Source organism: Palaemon carinicauda, chromosome 14 (genome assembly GCF_036898095.1).
Source record: "Palaemon carinicauda isolate YSFRI2023 chromosome 14, ASM3689809v2, whole genome shotgun sequence".
NCBI classification, from domain to species: Eukaryota; Metazoa; Arthropoda; class Malacostraca; order Decapoda; family Palaemonidae; genus Palaemon; species Palaemon carinicauda.
In genome coordinates, this window is record NC_090738.1 from 117,503,191 (window position 1) to 117,528,286 (window position 25,096).

Here is a 25,096-nt window from a genome sequence, read left to right on the forward strand (position 1 = left end):
GTTCAAGAGGGTCTGACATCTCTATAAACGAAAGCCAAAAGTCCCCCATGCTGGTACCAGGTTTCTCATAAACTCTGTTGATCAAAGTCTTCATGTCATCGTCATTTTCAAGGTCAGAGTGAGCTTCGTGAAGGGCCTCTTGTGTTTTGGTGAGTGTGTTAAGCAGAATGTCCAGCTTCTCTTTCACATTTTCTGACAGTTCCTCATGCTAAAGAATGTCTCTTAGCCGAAGGTGGATAAGAGCCTCTCTCCAAGCCATGATGCAGTGCACACCAAGCCTGTAATGTTTGCCTTGTAGTGCTTGGTCCACAGATCCATCCATCACTACTCCTGCTGATACCAGAGTGTCAGCCATCCCAGAGCCCTTGAATCTATGTGTGACATCTGTTGGTGGAAAGCACCAATGATTGGAGGGATATTCTTAAACATTTCTAGATTCTCTGCCTTGAGTTGGACAATTGTTTTATAGGTGGGTAGATCTCCAACGAGAAAGAAGAATGGAATTTTCTTCTTGCGCATTGTTTCCATTAGCTTTGTCATGATATCATGTATCACTGATTTACTTGGGGGTTCATCATAGGTGGTGTGAAAGTAGGCCTTGCTCTTGTTGGGTGGTGGATAGCGGCAGGATTGGGGACCACTGTATGCTGGAACCCGTTGCTCATGTGGTTGGGGTCTTGTACCGTCATTGTTGGTGCGAGACAATGCATGTATAACAGAGCGAGAACATTGATAAGTGGGTTTACCTAGGCATGAATTGGTGGCTCGCTGGTACTGCCAGAGGGGCATCTGTATTGTTGAACGTGTGTGATCTCTTCACATTTTCTTGTCATCTGTTCAGAGATCTGCTTCTTGGCAAGCCTGGCAAAAGGCACTTCATCTGGTTTCCTTTCGTAGCTTTCTGGCTGCTCGAACATGACATTAGTTCTGTGAGTGCCTGCTGCACTGCCTGACATGTATCCAACTTGAAGTCGTCATTGTCAACAATGACAACGGCCGGCTTGCTATCTGCGATCTCTGGTGGGCAGGTGTCTGACACCTCAACATCCTTAAGTGGCCAGTGGTCATAGAGGAGGAGTGCATCTGAGTAGCTGATACAGTTACCACTCTTGTGAAGTGTGTCCACCAGGTCTTTACTCCTTTTCATACCATGAACAGTGAGGCCAAGGTTAACTGCAGTTGAGTTGCGCTGTCCAGTGACGTGGTAGGTGATTATGGAAGACAGGCTGAGTGTGGTAGGACTGAGATCAACAGTTTTTCTTGTAGGTTGTTTTAACAAAGTCAACAACTGCAGTAGTTGCTCACATACCTCTTCAGCTTCTTCGAGATGGTCAATGCGTGGTGGCCACGGGACAGTAGATGTGTCTTTGATCTTCTTTGACAGGCGTGGTGCGAGGTTTTGAATGAGTTGCTCATCAGTGATACCAAGGGACAACATAGCAGCCCCAATATAATCACCCCCTCCCGCAGTGTCTTACACCCATAAACTCTTGTTCTTTGCATTTCCTTCTTGGAAACCAATTTTGTCCTGATACTCATTTAGGAGCAGACGTTTGATGTAGGACGACTTAACTTCGCCCACTTGATAACCATAGTCACTGACAACACGTTTGTAGTCTGCTAAAAGAGACTGTAATGAACGGATCTCATGCTCAGCAAAGATGATGGTATCCACGTGTCTAAAGAACAAATTGTTCACCTCTGACATACACACATTGTGAAGATGCATTCCTTCGCTTTGTTCAAACTTCAGGTGGCTTACATACTTTCTCCAGCAGTTATGGTGATACATAATGTCTGTTGCAAAAGGGTCTGACAGCGCTGATGTGGACTCGACAAATCGTGAGAGACGATCCCGCAACTCTTCATCTTCTATTAAAACTGTGTGGCGTTTGAAGGAGAGCCATGCCGAGTGTGTGATGATTCTGAACATCTTGCCCTTTGCTCTATTTGGATGCTTCGTGTCCTCACCCTTCAGACACCATACACATTTTGTTTTCTCGATGAGTGATCCACCCACAGAAGAATGCAGGTGCTTAACAGGCAATAGTCCCTCTGTCTCATCATCACACACAGCTGGCATTTCAGAGCTTGATGTTTGACTTGTACTTGGAATACTGTCACTTTCGTTCCATTTGCGTTGTCGAGACTTTTCAACCTTGTCTGAAGATGAGATTGATATGTAGCATCCTTGCTGCATGTAATAATTTGCAGGCCCATCTTGCCATGAAGTTGTGCTGTAAATATCACCATACCTATCAAGTCCTGACCTTCTTTTAGACTTTGACTCTACAGACTCCCACTTTCCTTGGCTGATGATATCTGAGGACTTACAAGTCTTTCCACATTTCAGTACACATTCATATGACATCTTGCTGACAATATCTATTTGAAATGTCTTGAGTATTACACTAATTCAGTCTTGATCCTCTTTTAATAGTATGGAAGTAAGGAAGCAGAACCACACACATTGACCTGAAACAAAAGAAAGCTCTCTTAGTGGGGTGAATTTGAATATGAAAACAGGCCAAATCAATCAAATGACATCAGAAATGAATTCCCCTTGCCAAAAAAACCTATAAAACATAGTTTGTACAGCACTCTAAGACAAACCAGGGAAAAGTTAATTTTTTGAACTGGTGACAGCGGCCATTTGGAATTTAGGGCTCTCAAAAGTTAAGCCCACACTTTTGACAGGGGCATGGGGGCTAAATTACTTTTTTATCCCTCCAAAAGGTAAAATCCAATGAGAAAAGTACCTCCGCTCTCAGTGGTCACGGAACTTATGAAAATGACCCAACTAATTCACAAGTCTCTCTCTCTCTCTCTCTCTCTCTCTCTCTCTCTCTCTCTCTCTCTCTCTCTCTCTCTCTCTCTCTCTCTCTCTCTCTCTCTCTCTCTCTCTCTCTCTTTTAGTCTAACTTAACTCTATTTTCCAAACCTCCCACAAGTAAATAATTACACTCCTCTCCCATCTAACTTTCAAGTAAATAGTTCCTGCACTTTCTAGACCCCAAAAATAAATAGTTACTTCTTATTATTATTATTATTATTATTATTATTATTATTAATTGCCAAGTTACAACCCTAGTTGGAAAAACATGATGCTATAAGCCCAGGGGTCCCAACAGGGAAAATAGCCCTGTGAGGAAAGGAAACAAGGAAAAATAAAATGTTTTAAAAACAGTAACAGCATTAAAATAAATAATTCCTATATAAACTATAAAAGCTTTAACAAAACCCAAGGAACGAGAAAATACATGGAATAGTGTACCTGAGTGTACCCTCAGGCAAGAGAACTTTAACCCAAGACAGTGGAAGACCATGATACAGAGGCTATGGCACTACCCATGACTAGAGAACAATGGTTTGATTTTGGAGTGTCCTTTTAGAGGAGCTGCTTATCATAGTTAAAGAGTGTCTTTTACCCTTTCGTCTTTACTCCTGTTTAGTTTTATTATTAATAATTATTCTCTCACCCGCAAGTAAATAGCTACTCTCTCCCTCTCTCTCTCTCTCTCTCTCTCTCTCTCTCTCTCTCTCTCTCTCTCTCTCTCTCTCTCTCTCTCTCTATGTAGGCAGTACCTCATTGGTTCCGTGTCACTTACCTATCCATGACTACCTCAATGAAGTCTAAAAAGGAAAACTATTCTTCATAATAAATTATCTATGTAATATGATTACTTACAGCCCCAACTACTCATTAACTACTTATTAAATTTAAATCCATTACCTCACTAACTAGCCTACCTATCAAATTCAAATTCATGAAAATTGGAAATTATTAGAATCACCTCTCCTAATAAACCTATCGCATTCACATAACTACAGTATTATTGACCATATGAAATAGGATGGAATCTGAACAATTAGCCTAATTCATTCATATTACTTGTAAAAACTATGTCAGCACATTGGACTACCGTGTGTTAAGGAAACATTGAATATACTTAAGCATCTTAGATCACTGAAAACTACTCAAATATTAATATTTCTTTTTTGCATAAATTCAATCCGAGCTACCTGACAATTGATATAAAGTCAATTGAATATTTAGAAAATACTACGTATCCTGAAATTGCCAGACTATTGCAGATAGAAGTAAGGTTGTGTGTCTAATGAATTATGCCAATCTACATATGAATTTTTAACTAATAAGAAATTAATGCAAAAGACTTTAAATATTCTAAGGTATATCTATTACTTCCATATTCTAACCGAGGCAAACTTTTCCTAAACACTTCAAGAAGTCCAGTAATAATTCAGTGTGCACAATGCGTATATTAATTTAGCATAAATATACTGAATAATCTGGTAACGAAAATGACACAATTCAGTGGAAATGGCAGAAAAATCAAAGTTAATTCTGTAATAACATCCTGAATTCCTTGTCTTTAACTCGATGAAAATAGACAACAACAAAATTTGTCATGAGGGAGGTTATAAGGAATATTAAAATAGTCATACAGGAAAATTAAAAATGGTCCGGAAATAATAGGCCTATTCTTATTCTTGATTTAGTGACGTGTCCCGATCATCAAAGATATGCAAAAACATAATGACGTATTTCTTATCAATGACAAATCTTTGAACATTAAAGACTATCATGGAATAATGTCTTATCTCTTAAACTCTACGAAAATGTATTACACAACAAAAATAATTCAATATGGCTTGGCTCCTAATTCGGACAAATGCCCTAAGATTCAAACTTAGTGCATCGTGTATAGGCTAATCCTGCGTTGTTTAAATTCACTGAATAGATTTTATAACATTAAAAATTCCTCGCAAATCAAAACCTTTCAATTTTGAAAGTGTGATAGGTTTTTTCCATATTTATAGGATATGTCATCAGTCAACCTTGTTTATACAGCGTAAGTTCATTCGTAATTATTTTTCTCGTCATGGTTGTGGTAACCTATTGGAAACGTTGTGTAGCAATATGACGAACGAGAGTTCGAAATTCACTCATCCTCTATAGTTTCTTGTAGTGTCTGCAACCTCACCAACTTTGTAAGATATGGATGACGGGTTTTGGGAGACTGTCTCTCTACCTGCTGAGTCATCAGCACCATTGCCTGACCTTCCCTGGCCCTAGCTTGGTGGAGAAGTGACTAGGGCGCAGATCATATGTATAATATGGACAGTCTCTAGGGCATTGTACTGTTCCTTGCCTTTTCCATTCATGGATGACGTTTAAATCAATTTGACAATGGTTAAAAAACTAAATCTAAAACGCGTTTTTTTCTCTTAATCCTAAATAATGATTATATCATAATTTAAAGAAATACAGTATATTTCTAAAGGGTACACTTATTAAAACTTTAAAAAAGATTGTTGAATATTTCATGTATGACTGTCTAGTGTTTATATGAGAATGGCATTTAAAGTAGTAGTAGTAGTTTTTTTTTTTTAATTGGCATTTTTGTCGACCGACATCGCATATTACCATATTGAGAATAGGCCAATAATATGAAATTAATTAATTTAACATTATGTAGGTTCTTTAGACAAAACTTAGTCACATATTGTAGTGCACCACAATTATAAAAGAGTCTACCAACCTTGACTGCTTAAACTGTACCTTAAAATCAAAGCAAAATTTAGCATACTTGTATGAATTTTCTCTGATATTCTATATATTTCACATTCTGTTGGTGGGGAGTTCGATGCAAAAGAAAAGGGAATACCCATTGTAATGTTTTTACAATATAAAGATTACTAAAAAGCTTCAAATAATTAAAATCTAAATGAAATTAACTCAAACTCTCATAGTTAATAGTGTAAATTTTTCGTTTGCCAACGATTATATTTTTTCATTCTCTTTCCTGTCTGTTTTCTTTTAGGAAGATGGTCACAAGGCCCTTTAGATGTATTTAAAGGACCTTGACGACAAACATGTCCATGTATTACCTGTTTGACAATAGTTTCTCTATAAATTATCTAGCATTGGAGTGTCATTTTCTATGATAGGATGTTACATAAATGATGCCTAACTATGGAATGTTATTTTCTATGATAGGATGTTACGTAAATGATGCCTAACTATGGTAATAATATCCATGCCACCTTGGCCTTATTTCCGAATCTTAAGGCAGATTTTTTTTTCCATATAACTAGTCTATTAACTAGTCTTTTCATAAAGGGGAAGGCTTTATTACGATGGTCCAACAGCATAACTCTCCTATTTCTATGCTGTTTTCAATTTAGCAATGTGATTTATTCTAACAAAACTATTTAACTCACGATCGTTTGCTATGAAATTCAGGACTTGTTTTTAAAGAACGTTGAATTATAGAATACAAAATACGGATATGAACAAACATTTGTTTCAATGATGCATTTAAAGCAATAATAACACACGACTAAATATTTACTTCAAGCTAGGAATTATTCAAGAAACCATGATGAAAAATAATTGAAATTCCTTTTCAAATATTCCCTTTACCAATAGATGTCACCCCTTATAATTTGATGACGTAAATGACAACGTATTTGAGAGTCCTTGTTTGTGTCTTGAGACCATTGTTACCATATATGGAGATTTATCCCTAGATTTTGGGAATTGTGAGTGTCTGATGGGGATATTCTGTATACATTTTTATGAAGGTGAAAAAAAGATGAGTAAACCTTTATATTATTGCGTTTAGTTTTCTTGCACTTGTATAAAGTATAGGGAGTAATTTCTATATTAGTAAAGCCTGCAGGACCAGAAGAAAATATAGTTGTGGAAATGGGGACTTTTGGGTTGTTTTGGGAATTTATGATTAATTTTGGGGATATTTAGACTGACCCATCTGGCAACGCTGCTTGAGACCCAATCATCAGGCATGATCATAGGATGATCAGAAACAGAAATTCCCATTTGGTGAAATGGCCTGTGACTGATCAGCTGACGTCTATAAAAGCGATTTTCCTATCTAGCTAATTTCTTCAATGAAATAGCTAGGTAGCGGTTAGTCTCCTTGAGGTAATATGCTGAAAATATTGTGGCTATTCTGGGACATCTGCGATATCTGCGAGTTTCGTGTGTGAAAGGTAATTCCTGACAGCAATTCTCTTATATTATTACTCTCAGTAATATTATACATTAGAAAGCTGCCGAAGGGAACTTCCATCGTCCTAATGGCTATCTCGGCTTAAGATAGATTTTTCTTACGTCAAAATCCATTTTATTTCAACTATCACGATTTATATTGGTTAATGAAAGTTTGGTAGGTGTTTAGAATTAGCACTAGTTAATGTGAATGGTAGCCGCTTCTGTCGGGCTGAATTGGTGTTTGGAAATTGAATTTAACGTATGGTTACGCCATAGAAACTTACTGGTCATGAACTGAACCTTGTACTATTATTACTATGTAGTGTGGTTGTATTGGGTAATATCTTTGATACGTAACGAATCCAATGGTCTGTTATATGGGAAATCTTAATCGTACTTGAACAGCCAAAAAGGGTGCCCAGAGTGGTAAAGATGTACTGTATTACAGGGTCTGATTTCTAGAGTTTGTATTAAATTACTAAAGGATGTCTCATGAGACCAGTGACAAAATGACGAAAAATTACTGCGAAATCGTCCCATACGTATAAATCAGATATAAATGATATCCTTTGCATAACAACGGACAGGACTTCCCTCTTGCATAGAACACTAATTATCCTAAACCTCCAAACTTAATCTAACCTACAAACCATTCCTTTACCTAGCTACCTAACTGGGCTGGGGGATGCCCCACTGGACCCCATTAGGAGCTTTTGTATATCAGTGGCCAGTTGCTCCTGCGTTGATTAAAAATGGACATCAACTAACCTAAACTTTCCCCCTAGTCTAACTTACAAGCCGTGTCTTTACCTACTTACCCAACGGGGCCTGGGACCCCCCTCACACTGCCGTATTCTAAGTTAGACATAATACATATAGGTGGCCGCTATCATACATACATCCCCCCCCTCTTAGACTGCTGAATTCTTAGCAATAGGGTTAAAAGTAAGGGAGAAGGTGGCTGTTACTAGGAAAGGTTACCCTGGCGGAAAGTACAGTAATACCCTTTAGTCTGTTTCGTCCTAGCTAGCTACTGGAGCCTACCCATGGCTTGCAAGCTCTTCCCTGATTGGATGTACTGTAGGTTCAGGCATTCTCCCCCCCCCCCCCAGCTGATTGATGTCTAAGCAAAACATTGCATTTGGCCGTGTACATGTTCATTTTTGCTTTACACCTCGATTAGTTTGCATAATATCTACCCGATTCTTCGGTCGCTCAGATCAAGGGTGGATGACGACGATTAACCTGAAAAAAATATCCATTTCTTAGAGAGAAAATAAATGAAAATGAGAAAATATATGAAAATGAGTTGAAGTGCAACGATCGCTGACAAAACTCTATACGTACATGTTTTTAGGACTTTTTTTTATTTTTTCTACAAATGTTATGCAAATATAAATAAAACAGGTTGGTTTTGTAGAAAAATTCTCTTGAATGTCATGAACCTAAATAAATAATTCAAAGAAAATATGGTGAAATATTTACCTTTGTACTGCTATACAGTTGCAAATTTTGGTGATGTTTCGTCAATGCATCCCGTCCGTGCACGTAGCGCTCTTATTTTGCCATTATTTCATCATTATTTTACCATTATTTTCTTTCCTTGCACTATATTTTTAGGTTCATGACATTCAAGAGGATTTATTCTACAAAATCCACCTAATTTTATATACATTTGCATGTCATTTATAGGTAAAAAACAGCATGTAAAAGTTATTCAGCGCTCTTTTCGCTTCAAATTTTATTTTTTCGTATTTTTTTTTCTTTAAGATTGGATATTTTTTCAAGGTAATACTCATCATTTATTCTTAATGTGACCAAAGAACCGGGTAGATATTACGCAAACTAGGTGAGGCATAGAGCTAAAATGATCATGTACACGGATAAGTGCAATTTTTTGCATTATCATCGATCAGCGAGAGGGGAAATTGCCTGAACCAACTGCCAGTCGGTAACGAGCTTTGAAACTGTTGTAAGGCTCATTTTGCTTGATAGGATGAAACAGTCTTTGGTGTAATTGAATAGGTCTTTGCAAATATACGTATTTTGAAGACCATATACTACTGGTGGAAACCTCTAAGGGTGTTAAAGATAATAAAAGAATTTTGGTTTTGCTCCTCTTGTCATAGCACAGGCGACAGGAGCCTCCCACCCGGTAGTTCAAAAAAATTATTACGATAGAATCCCACCTAGCTCTTTTGTTATGTTTTATATTCTAAACCTCTTTTTACGTTCAAAATATAGGCCTACACTGTAATCATGGTTCTTATTCTATTAATGTTGATAAACGTTAAGGTAGAAGTGTTTGATATATTTAGTCTGATAATCTGAAACGGAAGCAGTCAATGCTAGAACAAAGGCTGGGGCAATTAGCCACAACCCATTAATTGTATTAGCCTTTAAGTTTGTCATTAATTGTATTAGCCTTTGTTTGTATAATAAATAATTAATGCTGAAATGAGCCCACATGGCTAACAATTGTAGCGAAAAATGTCCCATTGGTCAGAGCATAGGACCAAAGAGAAGTTTAATTGTGAGCGAAGCGAGCTATTTTTTATGTAAATTCAATAAATTTTCATAAGTATATGTAATACAATGTGACAGGTCTTAGCAAACAAAAGCTCCAGTGTTTTAACAATTATTACTATTAAGTTGTTGTAATTACGGTAAATGTTTTATTACGATGACCATGGTTTATGGTGATTGGCCGAAAAGCTGAATTTTCAGTAATTTAAGTACTGTATACAATTATGCTGGTACAGTCTATTTTAAGGTGTTTTGTACAGTACATGATTGATGTCGATACCTAGTGCAAGACATAGCTTTTCAGAAAGTACTGCTATGGGCCGAAACTTTTAAAGACTATATAGTGAAATCAATTTAGTTAAAAGGGAGGGGAGGATTGGTTCGGATCATTGACTATGATCTGTATATAGACAAGCCTGGCGTTGAACGAAAAATGTTGGTATGAAGGGTTTTATCAGAGAATCTTGCTTTTTATCAGTATAGCAGAATCTTGCTCTTTACCAATATAACAAACTTGCTCTTTACCAGTATAACAAACTTGCTCTTTACCAGTATAACAAACTTGCTCTTTACCAGTATAGCAGAATCTTGCTCTTTGCCAGTATAGCAGAATCTTGCTCTTTACCAGTATAGCAGAATCTTGCTCTTTGCCGGTATAGCAGAATCTTGCTCTTTACCATTATAGCAGAATCTTGCTTTTTACCAGTATAGTAGAATCTTGCTTTTTGCTAGTATAGCAGAATCTTGCTTTTTGCCAGTATAGCAGAATCTTGCTCTTTGCCAGTATAGCAGAATCTTGCTTTTTGCCAGTATAGCAGAATCTTGCTCTTTGCCAGTATAGCAGATTCTTGGTCTTTGCCAGTATAGCAGAATCTTGGTCTTTGCCAGTATAGCAGAATCTTGGTCTTTGCCAGTATAGCAGAATCTTGGTCTTTGCCAGTATAGCAGAATCTTGCTCTTTACCAGTATAGCAGAATCTTGATTTTTGCCAGTATAGCAGAATCTTGCTCTTTGCCAGTATAGCAGAATCTTGCTTTATGCCAGTATAGCAGAATCTTGCTCTTTTCCTGTATAGCAGAATCTTGCTTTATGCCAGTATAGCAGAATCTTGCTCTTTTCCTGTATAGCAGAATCTTGCTTTATGCCAGTATAGCAGAATCTTGCTCTTTTCCAGTATAGCAGAGAATCTTGCTTTTTGTCAGTATAGCAGAGAATCTTGCTCTTTGCCAGTATAGCAGAATCTTGCTTTTTACCAGTATAGGCAGCAGAATCTTGCTTTTTGCCAGTATAGCAGAATCTTGCTCTTTACCAGTATAGCAGAATCTTGCTCTTTGCCAGTATAGAAGAATCTTGCTCTTGGCCAGTATAACAGAATCTTGCTCTTTACCAGTATAGCAGAATCTTGCTCTTTGCCAATAAACCAGAATCTTGCTCTTTACCAGTATAGCAGAATTTTGCTCTTTGCCAGTATAGCAGAATCTTGCTCTTTGCCAGTATAGCAGAATCTTGTTCTTTGCCAGTATAGCAGAGAATCTTGCTCTTTGCCAGTATAGCAGAGAATCTTGCTCTTTGCCAGTATAGCAGAGAATCTTGCTCTTTGCCAGTATAGCAGAGAATCTTGCTCTTTGCCAGTATAGCAGAGAATCTTGCTCTTTGCCAGTATAGCAGAGAATCTTGCTCTTTGCCAGTATAGCAGAGAATCTTGCTCTTTGCCAGTATAGCAGAGAATCTTGCTCTTTGCCAGTATAGCAGAGAATCTTGCTCTTTGCCAATATAGCAGAGAATCTTGCTCTTTGCCAGTATAGCAGAATCTTGCTCTTTGCCAGTATAGCAGAATCTTGCTCTTTACCAGTATAGCAGAATCTTGCTTTTTACCAGTATAGCAGAATCTTGCTCTTTGCCAGTATAGCAGAATCTTGCTCTTTACCAATATAACAAATTTGCGCTTTACCAGTATAACAAACTTGCTTTTTACCAGTATAGCAGAATCTTACTCTTTGCCAGTATAGCAGAATCTTGCTCTTTACCAGTATAGCAGAATCTTGCTTTTTATCAGTATAGCAGAATCTTGCTCTTTACCAATATAACAAACTTGCTTTTTACCAGTATAGCAGAATCTTACTCTTTGCCAGTATAGCAGAATCTTGCTTTTTACCAGTATAGCAGAATCTTGCTTTTTACCAGTATAGCAGAATCTTGCTTTTTACCAGTATAGCAGAATCTTGCTTTTTACCAGTATAGCAGAATCTTGCTTTTTACCAGTATAGCAGAATCTTGCTCTTTGCCAGTATAGCAGAATCTTGCTCTTTGCCAGTATAGCAGAATCTTGCTCTTTGCCAGTAAAGCAGAATATTGCTCTTTACCAGTAAAGCAGAATCTTGCTCTTTACCAGTATATCAGAATCTTGTTCTTTACCTTTATAGCAGAATCTTGCTCTTTACCAGTATAGCAGAATCTTGTTCTTTACCAATATAACAAACTTGCTCTTTACCAGTATAGCAGAATCTTGCTCTTTACTAGCATAGCAGAATCTTGCTCTTTACCAGTATAGCAGAATCTTGCTCTTTACCAGTATAGCAGAATCTTGCTCTTTACCAGTATAGCAGAATCTTGCTCTTTACCAGTATAGCAGAATCTTGCTCTTTACCATTATAACAATCTTGTTCTTTACCAGTATAGCAGAATCTTGCTCTTTACCAGTATAACAGAATCTTGCTCTTTACCAGTATAACAGAATCTTGCTCTTTACCAGTATAACAGAATCTTGCTCTTTGCCAGTATAGCAGAATCTTGCTCTTTGCCAGTATAGCAGAATCTTGCTCTTTGCCAGTAGGGCGGAAACTGTCTCGAGGCCAGTAGGGCGGAAACTGTCTCGAGGCCAGTAGGGCGGAAACTGTCTCGAGGCCAGTAGGGCGGAAACTGTCTCGAGGCCAGTAGGGCGGAAACTGTCTCGAGGCCAGTAGGGCGGAAACTGTCTCGAGGCCAGTAGGGCGGAAACTGTCTCGAGGCCAGTAGGGCGGGGTCTTTGGCTTTACCACTTTCTCTGTTCCTGCTTCCTTTGTTGAATGTTGCAGTCCAAAATCTTCTAACTTTTCCTTATACTAACTACAGGGTTTCCCTCCAGAAGCAAGTTGGTGATGAATGGTCTCTCCAGACCCAGTGCTGGACAATATAGCTCCACTTCATAAATCCATTCCAATTCTTGAACTGGTATAACTTAAATCATAAATCCAAGCATACTGTATATATATATATATGGCAAATTTGAACAAAGTTTAGCTTTAGTAGCAAGCTATACAATGTCTTAGTTTATAACAGCGTTATCTTGGGAGAATAAAATGAAATATCTAATAGACTGCAATGAATGTCAAAATTTGATTTTATGAAGCTCAAATGTGCTATACAGTGGAACCTCTACATACGATCTTAGTTCATTCCGGGACCTAGATCGTATGTTAAAAGGATACTATGTTGGAGCGAATATTCCCATTAGAATACACTGTAATTTGTATAATTCTTTCTACAGCCCAAACCTATAACTTCTTAATAAATTACTACACATAATTACACACAGCAATAATACCATTGCAATATATAATAGAGATGTAAAAAAGAATTATTTAGAAATAATAAATATAAAAGGGGTTTTTATTGTCACTTTATATAGACAGGCCAACGAATGTGTAGGCTTTGCTACCCAGGAGACGGACGGTCGGCGAGGAGGTAGAGATGGTGACTGCGATAACGTACCATAACTTTACTACGTGAACTTTAACCTGGGTAGAGATGGTGACTGCGATAACGTACCATAATTTTACTACGTGAACTTTAACCTAACTTAGCTTATTTATTTTTATTTGATATTTATATTTTTTTACATTTTTTTTCTTTTTGATTTTTAATTTTCATCACATTCACTCACTTCAATCTTAGTTTTCTTTGACTCTCTTCGATGTTTTGACTGCTTTAATGGCTGCCTTCTGCTTGGTGGTCGTCGAGATCGTAGACTTATTCCGGCCATATTGTTTAGCCAGATCACTCACATGCACACTGCGCTCAAGTTTTTCTACAATTTCTTGCTTCAATTCTAATGAACGCATTGTCTTCTTGCTTTTCTCACCACTACTAACCTATGTTGTGTTGAGTTGTGAAAATGAAGTTAAATTTGTTTTGTTAGTTTCAATGGAGATATAAAAAATGGTCAACACTCAGTAGTTGGATAATAATGTAAGAGCACAAGATTGAGTTAACATGCATGGCTTTAACTGTAAATCTTTAATAACAGCCATCATCATTACTACCACAAAAGGTGTAAATCATGGTTTGAAAAACTGAGCAAGATTTTAAGTAGGATATGATCAATGGTGAAGTATTAAATTAAAATCTCAAGATAGAGATGACTGGCGAAATCTAACCGAGGCCCTTTGCGTGAATAGACGTAGGAGATGATGAGATGATGAGCAAGATTTAATGAAACCATTGCATTTTCACGAATTAATGCCAGATAAGATTACCTCTAGCAGTAGGCAGATTTCCTTCCCTGAAAAGGTTTAAACCCCCAAATAAGATTGCGAGTGTTCCTATATCTCCCGTTAGGCCCCTTAGAATAACTTAAGGAAGATGTTCCTATATCTCCCGTTAGGCCCTTAGAATAACTAAGGAAGATCTTTATGCCGCCGCAAAGGCTCTCTTCTGTACCGAAACTAAGCTTCTTAGGACCCATGATTATAAGTAAAATAAAAAATGAAATTTAAAAAAAGGAAATTAGTAAGCACTGTTGATAACGGACCAAACAGGGTACAACCACCGATGCGCACGAGAACAGAGAACTGACAGACGCGACGCTCAGTGGCGTCCCTCCAATGTGCTGCCGTCTACCGGCATAAACAAGAAACTATGACCGACACTTCGAGAAAATTCTACGTGTATGGTCTACATCGGATGTTGGAGCATGACGTCTGGTGTCGAGACGAGAATTCGATGGAATTTTGTCAGATGTTGGAACAATCGTATGTAAAGGCAACCGTATGTAGAGGTTCCACTGTACTGACAATTGGAAAGAATTATTTTAGGTCAGTTTTCAAATGTAAGATACAGTAAGTCTATCGTACCGATTTCTTGGACCTATGTTAGTATGACAGCAGGAACTAAAGTAGTCAAAATGCTGTATTGATTATTTGCATGTGGATGTCTTATTGTGCAGTATTCGGATTGTCTTGATGCAGGTTGTTTTGCATTCTGAATTATTTTGAACTGATATTCATTATTAAATGTACAAGGTTCAATTGTACTTACGTCTTGTGCTAATGTTTTCCTATGGTATTATTTAATAATTGCAAACACTGGAGTTTGAAACTTGTCCTTTACTCAACTGTATTATGAACTGTGAATCATCCTTTGGCAGCATTACTGAGTTTATATATTTAATTATAAAGTATTGCGAAAGAAAAAGTGTCTTGCCAATGAGATCTTGATATAGTTTTTTTTATTTCACTAAATAAAATTACTGTAGTTTGATTTTTTAAACTTTAGTGTATGTACTTGATATTATGCTATTGAGAGATGGTTGTAAGTGTGACTCATCAGTTATAGTATAATGCATAATAAAAGATAAATGTTACTGTAGTTCCCTTGACATCACATACTTTTAACATTAAAGCTTTTCGTACTTTAATTCCAAATCCTTTGCCTCGTTCCAGTATTCTTACTTGATTGATTTAATTTCTTGCTTGAACCAAGCAGCCATTATTTTCTTATCAGTAGTTTTGACACATGATTTGCTTTGTGCCAATCAATCATGACCTGCAATTCTTCATCCACTATTTAACAATTTTACTTTTATAATATAAAACCTAATTTGCCTTTATATTCTCACAGTTTATTACAGTTACTTAGCATTATCTCTTGTTCATTGATAAGAAGAGCACCAAGTAGGTGAAATCGGCAAATACTGTATAGTTGTGATTAGCATAATTGATTTTATTTATCTTCCAGGCTCAAGAATATCTTTGTATGGAACTCCTGCTTTGAGAATTGGTCTTGGAATTGCCAAAGGGTGTGGAATAACAACTAATCTGATTTAAAGTAATTTGGACCTAACATTTTGAAATGTAAGTTGCTTTGAACTATTAAAAGTAGTTTATTCCTATGCAGATAAAAACTCCTGACTCATTAAAATGAGTTCCTTCTAGTTTAGTTTTCTATGACCTGACTGATTAGAGGATTTATTTTATTTTTAAGAATTTAGAGTAGCTCAATGATTATTAAGTGTAGCAGTATTATTAAAGTACAAGAGGGTGAATATATAGATGGAGAAGATTATGAGAAAAACACTCGAGAGGTTTGTTTCTAATTAGTAAATGGGCTATATAGAGATAGTTATTGAAGAAAAGTAGTTTGTGATGTCAGTGACGTCAGGTCACGGGGGTTTGTTGACAGTGAAGTAGATTGTCGGAGGGTGAGTCAGCCAAGTGTATTCATTATTATTGGACTACAAAGGTGGTGAGCACGCTCTTGTCTATTGGTTCGTATGTTTTGTGTTAAGCTGAAATATAGAATAGGTGAATATACGGTTAATTTATTCGTGGTATTATATTGGTCAATCGTAAATCTAGGCTAGGGTATAGACTGTTGGTTGTTAGAATTTGTTAGGCTAGTGCTTTGGGAAACACAAAGGAGAGAGAATAGTGGGAGGAAGGAATGCCCTAGGTTTTGTGGTAAACAGTTTGAATGCAACGTTGGAAAGGTCAAAGAGAGGATTGGTTGGTAGTATGTGAGGATGTTAGATATCTAGGTATAGAGATTAGATTGACTTTGAAAGGAAAGGCTTTAGATTGACAGGAGTCGTAGAGAAAACTGAAAGGTGTAGACGGTTCAAAGGTAATATTAAATTAAATGGAGTAAATCTAAGACACTGTAATGGATAACTATGGAAAGATGTACTTTAAAAAAATATTGAATCTGGTGAAAAGATGAGATTTCATGATTAGGTATAAGACTGCAGCTTCAGAATGTAGTAAGGCTATAGGTTAAAGGTTGTTTGAGGGAGAAGCTAAAGGTTTTCATGTTTTGGAATAGGCAAATCTCATCGAGAATCAAAAACAGATGGTGTTGGCTGCATGTGGACAAGGTAAACTTGAGTATGATTCGGTGTCCAAGATATTGATAAGGATATTTGGAGGATTAGGGATCAAAGAGGATGTGGGGATCTGGAAACTTGAATATGGCTAGAGGCAGAGGGGGATGGAGGAATAGGGCTAGAACTAGATGGATTAAGTGTGAAAAGTGGAAGAAATACAATAAATAGAGAAGGTAAAGTAACATTTTGTGCTATATGTTGTTCACAATGGTATTGTGCTAGAGATTGTCTTCAGAATTATCAGAATAAAGAAAAGATATCTGGAAACAATTTGGATGAAAATAAACTGGTAATGTGGAAAATAAACATTGGTTTAAACAAGTTAGAGATAGAGGAGACAATTTAGGTAGGAGAAATTCAAGAAAGATATGAACTCTGGGAGAGGTTTATGGTATTTTATATACAGGATGTAAATTCTGTGTGGTGAATTATGACTAGCTAAGAGTGGTAGTTGGGTAAAGCCTAGGAGAGTTGAAAAGAATGAAGGGCACCTAAGAGGAATCATATAGGGTTTGTCAACTAACAACCTTACGTTATTTATAATGGATATTCTTTCGGCAAAGCTGGAAGGTAGCCAATGAGACTTCTTGGTGTGAGGTGAGAACCTTGCCCAGACACTGGGTAGTGGGTGGCCAGGGATATCAGCCACCTGTATATACTCAAGGAGTGGTGAACTAGTCATTCTCTATCTAGCTTGTATAGAGTGGTTGTCTCCTCCTCCTCCTCAAGGTTGCCATATAGACATTAACAAACGTTGTTCGCAATCATTTTATGCTGACTGTTCCCTTTTTCAGGTGTGATTTTGCTTCATTGACGCTTCCATGCGAATGTGCACTGGTTGCGAGGGTCGCCCTTGCGGAATCTTCATGTTGTCAGTGGATACCGACCCGCATTCTTTGTCAGACCTGTAGGGGGCATCATCGTGAGCAAGACTCGCCTTCTGATGAGTGAAGGGAGTGGTCTGCCTCCCACTGGAAGAAGTTACGGCGACTCGGGAAGAAGGCCAAGCGCGATTGATCTTAGTCTCTGTCTCCAGCTGGAAAACGCTTCATCTGATCTTAGATCGTGGCTCTCATGATCACGAACGAGACAATTATGTTTGGGAGCAGGACGTTCTAAGCGCTCTTCGTCCCAAGAACCTCAGACAGTTGAAGGACATTCCACTGACCAAACCTCTGTTGTGCGTTCTGCTAAGTTACCCCGTTCTATTTGCGGCCTAGGGTGCTTAGGCTAAACGATCGCCGATGCCAATGCGTTTGACCGGGAAAGCACTCCCCCAACGCTTCCAGTTGCTCAGATTCTGAGGCCTCCATCTTCGCCTGTGGCGGGTGTTAACTGTCCTCCAGTTCCTCAGGTTCCAGTAGGGTTTCTTGTTCGCCTTTAGTCCCTTATGAATCGCAAGATTCAGCTTGTGAAACGCTTACATTTCAGCGCAATTCTTGCATTTTCACGATATGCACTGTTAATAACGGACAGAACAGGGTACAGCCACTCGATGCGCACGAACAGAGAACTGACAGATGCGACGCTCAGTGGTGTCCCCCCGATTTGCTGTCATCTACCAGTGTAAACAAGAAACTACGACCGATGCTTCAAGAAAATTCTTCGCGTATGGTCTACGTTGGTGTCGAGACGAGAATTCGATGGAATTTTACGTTGGATGTTGAAACAATCGTCTGTAAAGGCAATCATATGTAGAGGTTCCACTGTACTGACAATTGGAAAGAATTATTTTAGGTCAGTTTTCAAATGCAAGATAAGTATCGTACTGATTTCTCGGACCTGTGTTAGTATGACAGCAGGAACTAAAGTAGTCAAAATGCTGTATTGATTATTTGCATGTGGATGTCTTATTGTGCAGTATTCGGATTGTCTTGATGCAGGTTGCTTTGCATTCTGAGCTATTATGAACTGATATTCGTTATTAAATGTACAAGTTTCAATTGTACTTATGTCTTGGGCTAAGGTTCTCCCTTGGTATATTTTTATTAATTGCAAACACTGGAGTTTGAAACTTGTCCTTTACTCAACTGTATTATGAACTATGTGAATCATCCTTTGGCAGCATTACTGAGTTTACTGTATATATTTAATTACAAAGTATCGCGTAAGATAAGTATCTTGCCAATGAGATCTTGATATAGTTTTTTCTGGGTCGACCTGTGACGGCCGGCGAAAAAGTCCTTCTTTGTACTTTTTCTGATATAAATCTTCCAAATATACCAGAGAAAATTAAAAGCATGGAATGCAGAGGTTACAACCCTCGCGCGAGCACCTTGTTGGTGTCGTATATCTAACAAGGGCGTTTGTAAAACACTATTCACAGGCTGTCTTCCATTTAGATAATCCCTTCATCAAAGGGGGAGGGCCGTGACAGGCCCTAGAGAATACAGTTGGGTTACCCTACCGACACCTACCACTCGCGCTCACCAGGTTATCCTTCTGTTTTGGACTTGCCCGCTAAGTTAAGTGTTTTGCCCAGTGTTTTTCGAAGTGATTGTCGTTAATTCAACATGACTGACGTTGATACTTCACCCTTACCAATGTTAAGTACCATAGTTTGTTTTGGCAGCTTTTGTCAGTACCGGGCATTTGTTCTGTTTCCAATATGGTGGTTTTTAGTTTTGGAAGCGATTGTCCTGCCGAGGTATCGGCAGCCATTTTGGGTTATGTTCGCTTCGGTAAATATTCTAGTTAATTTTGCCCATCTGGTACTCTGTCATCTAGGTTATATCACTTACGTTTTATGGCCTTTTAGTGTTATCATTAATTTTTACTATGGTATTTATTTGCTTGCAAGTCCAATTTGGACCTACAAAGAATAGCGATTTAAAGAATAGCGATTTAAAGAAAAGCGAATTAAAGTTTAGCGATTTAGTCTTAGTTTGTACTCGCCTCAGAGGCTTCGATTTAGACTATATCCTTGTTTATTTGTTACGTTGTCGTTATTCTTCGTTCTTGGTTATTACAATTACTAAGAAAAGCAATAAATTTTATTAATGTTCTTGTTTTATTGTGTGATGTTAGTTTTTTATTATGTAACCTTGAGAGCGAAAACAGAGACTGCTCGTTCCCTGTTCTACAGATATGAGTTATCCCTTCTCTCGTTTTCTTTGTTAGCTCGAGTAAGAGAGGTGAATTTCCCGTTCTCCGTTTTTATACGATCACGAGTTATTCAGGCCTCCTCTTAGTATCAGAGTTGATGATAGTACGTTTAATATTATAAACGTTTTTATTGATGTGGTTACTGTTAATATTGCTAACACTATTAATAGGTACGTTAGTGTATGAGTCATTAATTGGGGTCGTTTTATACCGACACCCTTAGCTCTGCCTTGAGTTATGCTTAGCTCCGCCTTGAGTTATGCTCCGCTATATGGATACTCATTGGGTGAGAACTAGTTAACGTTCAAGAGCAGATTTTTGGAGTGCAACGGTGAAATCCGGCACTCGGACTCCGGCTGAAGCCTTTTACACACGAACCTTTGTCATGTTTGATCATAATTACACCGTTACGGCCGGCTTCACGGGAGATAACACAATCATTCATTGAGGTTAATGTTATCGTACCGGGAACGGTCACGATATCACGGTGACGGGCCTTTGCTACCGGATCTCCGGTACAAACAGAGATCAAGCAGACGGCCAGAACCGGAGTTAACAATGTGATACCGATGAAGACTTCAGTTTCATTATTACGGTCCCTTTTTCATCGAATCTCCGGCTTCACTGGAGATAACACAAACATTCAGTATTAGAGAATGTTATCGTACCGCTGAGGATCACGTTTTCACGATGACGGACCTTTGTCACTAGTTCTCCGTTACAAACAGAGATCAATCAGACGATCAGAATCAGGGTATGAACCCTTTTTCATAAATAATCACAATATCGTTATTACGATCCTTTTCATCGAATCTCCGGCTTAACCGGATATCGTACAGGCGATCAGCATTGAGGTTAATATTAGTTTTCCTCTGGTGTTCACGTTGTCACTATGACGGACCTTTGTACCGGGGATTGTTACCGGAGCTCCGGTACAGACAGAGATCACTCAGACCACGGGTGGCCAATCTCTTGTTTTTGCTGTAAAGGAAAGGATTTAACATTAATACAAAGTAAACTGTACTTACTTTAATGACACTTTGAATTTGCGTTGGTAATATTCATTAGTTATTCTTGAAAGTCCAAATAAAAATATATGAACATAACTATGCCTATATTTATGCAGATATTTAATTCTAACTATGTATAAATATGGATAAATATCCATACAACATCGTGTTCAAATAGAAATAAATTGATTATGCCTATATTTATGCATTTTCAATTCTAACTATGCCTAAATATGAATAAATATCCATACAACATAGTGTTCAAATAGAAATAAATTGATTGTGCCTATATTTGTGCATATTCAATTCTAACTATACCTAAATATGAATAAATATTCATACAACATCGTGTTCAAATAGAAATAAATTGATTATGCCTATATTTATGCATATTCAATTCTAACTATGCCTAAATATGAATAAATATCCATACAACATAGTGTTCAAATAGAAATAAGTTTCCACTCAGTACTGGGAACCAAACGTTGGCCCCTTCTAATGAAGGGCCGGGTCGAGACTAACCATGCCATGAGAGGCTATCTACTGTTCCTTGAAACTCTGGTCAGTGAACAGATGAATCAATAGAATACTAATAGCCAGTAAATAATGTTAGACCCGGTTCTGAACGTCTGAGTCAGGGGTGGCCAACCTGTGGCGGATGCGCCAGCAGTGTCACATTTCATGAATACAAGTGTCGAACTATACCCCGAAAGATAGTACATTAAATGATTTTTCTTTAAAATTGATTTTTATGAGTTATACAGCTGATCCCAGCCTGTGAATAGGATCACTAACCAAAGTTCAAGGAACATCCAGACTTATGTCCCCTTTCTTTTACAGAAGGTTCGCCTACATGGTTCCCGTCAGGATGATGATGAATCTCTCTGGCCTGCAAGAGAGGCTCTCCGCCCTTGGTTATCAAGGTTGGGAAGAAATGCTCCATCTGAGGTCCCTATCTCCTCAGAGTGTCCTCTCTAAGGTTGGACGACGACCCCATGGACGGGCAGGTAGGTGGGGATGAATTTTGAGCCTTCAGCTTTGCAATTACCTACGTCACCGACCTAGGACCCTTAATGGATCCTGATGTTCATGTTACCCTGCATAAACCGTGACTGCTAAAAGCAACACATTCTAGGGAAAACCAAGGGGCTATGACGGAGCTCAAAAGTATGGTAGTGAGTCGGATCCGTTCAGGAACTCAGAAGTTTCCCCCTACAGCCCCAGGCATATCGAAGTATCCTCCTTCGATAAAAACAACGCATAGAGATTTGCCTTACATGTTCCATATATAGATGGTACCATAAATCTGGATGGCATAGACTTCCTCCCTCTGGGGGACCTAGAATTTACTCCCAGGTACTAGAATTCCCGTTCAACGGATTCGTTCGATTGAAAGAGATTGCCTTGGTTAGGTTAAACAAGGTACCGAAGGTAACAGTATTATTTCCTAAAGGGCAGGCCCGATCTGTCTGGACCAGGATGTTGTCAGTCTGGGGGGTACGATAATTCCAAGATCTGCCCTTCCAATTCGACCTACACGTTTGATGGTCTGATCGGGTTAGTTGTGGGAAATACGTTCTGTCTGAGGCCTCTATCAGACAGGAATCGATAGTCGGTTACCCACTCGTCATCACAGCCTCCCTCTGATTCGACGTCTATGCATCCAGATCCCCCTCATCAGGTGGTCTACCTCACTGATTCTCCAGGTACACAGCCCAACCCCGTTGGGATGTTTTACCTGCATACAGCCCTAGATCCGAACCCTCAGGCTCCTCTCGTGGACACCAGAGAGGAAGCTACAGGAGTATAAGACAGTCTCGCCATCGAGACGGACCTAGAAAAAAGGGGGCTCGGAGAAGGAAAGTACCTAGATTCACCCCCTCACAACACGGTGGTCCCGGTAGGGGGTAGACTTTACAGTACCACTTTTGAGACCATTGGACCTTCGGTCTGTGGGCTCATAGCATAATCTCTAAAGGTTTGAGGTGAAAATGGCCACAAGGTCCTCCTCCTCCACCAGTGACCTTCTCCCAGAAATCCACTCCCATCCTGGAAGAGTACACCACAGGGTTACTCAAGAAGAAGCAATCAAACGGGATCGATCACTGAAGTTCCAAAGCCACCTGTTCACAATTCCGAAGAAAGGCTTGACGGCATTGAGAGTGGACCTGGACTTGTCAAGCTAAACTCTTACATTCTCTGCGACAAGTTCCGGATGTTGACTATCTCTCAGGTACGGACCTTACTTCCCCGTAGGACCGTCACCACCTCTGTCGATCTTACCGACGACTATTATCTTGCGCCTTTAGCTCGAAACTTCTCTTCTTATCTGGGTTTCCGCCTAAGCAGGAAAGCCTTTGTGTTCAAGACATGCCCTTTGGCCTCAACATTGATCCCAGGATATTCACGAAACTGGGAGAGAGAGTGTTAGAACAACTCAGGAACCAAGAGATACAGATCATTGCTTATCTGGCCGGTTGGCTCATTTGGGCCCGGCCGGTCATAGAAGGCAACAGAGCTACGAAGGAATTATTTCAATTTCTCGACAACCTGTGATTTCGAAAGGTCCCACTGCGAAGCACACGTTGTCTCTTCCTTCCAAAAGGTAAGAGGAATAGTTTCCAAGATCAAAAAAAAAAAAAAAAAAAAAAAAAAAAAAAAAAAAAAAAAAAAAAAAAATTTTCTCAAACACAAACAGGTGTCCGAAGAGCCTTAGAAAGTATCCTCGGACTTTTCCAATTCACTTCAGTAACAGATCTAATAAAAGCCAAACTCAAAGACATCAATCGAGTTTGGAGAAAGAGAGCTACAGTACCTATAAGAGACATGGTCTCGAAGATCCCCTCTGTCTTGAAAATGAGACTACGCCCATGGTCCGAACCGAAGGACCTCTCCAAATCGGTTCCTCTACAATTCTCACCTCCACAAGTGACATTCCATACAGCCGCGTCTCTGAGTGGATGGGGGGGATTACTCCGAACATCAGATGTTTCAGGTTCTTGGTCACTCTCCATGAAACAGTCCCATATCATTGTTCTCAAAGCCATGGCAGTGTTCTTGACCCTGAAGAGAGACTCTCCTCCGAGGTCGACCCACATCAGAGTAGTGTCAGACAGCACAGACGCAGTACGCTACGTCAACAGGGGAGGATCCAAGTCACCCAACCTGAATCAGATCCTGGTCACTATCTTCGCCTGGGCAACAGAAGAGAACTGGTTCCTGTCAGCACCTCACCTAGCGGGAGGCCAGAATGTGAGAGCGGACTCACTATCCAGGACGGATCCACTGGAGTCAGAATGGTCTCTAGACATAATTTCATTCCGGTGGATACTCAGGCTCGTTCCAGGCCTCCAGGTAGATCTATTCGCAACTCAGATGAATCACTAACTTCCTTGTTATGTGACCCCAACCCTGGACCCTCGGGCTTATGCCATGGACGCATTACCCCGGGATTGGAACCATTAGAAGAAGATTTCCCTATCTCCCCCAGGGAATCTTCTAAAAACTTTTACACAAACTACGCTCCTTCCGGGGCGCAGTGGCTTTAGTACCACCTCACTGGCCAAGAACAGTTGGTTTCCTCTCCTCCTCGAGTTGAAACTCAGTCCCATCCGGATCCCGTTCCTCAAACTGACCCGAGTATCCAAACTCACTGTGTCAGATTACTCAAGGATAGCCAAAACTCTAACTTTGTGGACTACAGGAAGTTGGCAGCTCGTAGAGATGCGAACATTGAACCGGAAACGATCTCTTCATCGAATGGGACAAAAAGGAACTCGACAATTTGCCAATATGATTCGGCCGTTAACAACTAGTAGGTCCCCTAAGAGTGCAGACCATACTCGTATGTCCCCGCATTTAGCCATCTCTTTCTTGAGGTTCCTATTTGACAAAGGCCTAACAGTTAGCACTTTAACCACCATCAAGTCAGCTTTGAAGAAGATCTACCTTGTTGGGTTCAACATTAACCTAGCTGATTCCTATTTCTCATCAACCCCAAAAACATGTGCTAGGCTTCGACCTTCGGTTCGGCCACAAAAGGACTCTTGGTCTCTGAACGGTGTTCTCAAACTTGCGATGGACACGGCCAATGAATCCTGCTCTTATATCACTCTTCTTAGGAAGACTTTATTTCTAACGGCTATGGCCTCAGGTGATGGAACATCAGAACTAGCAGCTCTCACGAAACCCGGAAAACATAGATTTCCTCCCTTCAGCCGAAGTACTCCTTTTCCAGACAAAGCTTCCCTAGCTAAAAAATGAGGATCCGCAAAATAG

At 39.1% G+C, this 25,096-nt stretch overlaps 1 long non-coding RNA gene across 1 annotated transcript in view; it reads left to right on the plus strand.

Annotated features, from left to right (window-relative positions):
- Positions 1–6,837: 6,837 nt before the first annotated feature.
- LOC137653233 (uncharacterized) overlaps positions 6,838–25,096 on the plus strand; it is a 63,552-nt gene continuing 45,293 nt past the window's right edge. Inside the window, exons 1-2 of the long non-coding RNA XR_011046436.1 lie at positions 6,838–7,038; positions 15,560–15,675. This is a non-coding gene — a long non-coding RNA (uncharacterized lncRNA). The remainder of the gene's footprint in view (positions 7,039–15,559; positions 15,676–25,096) is intronic.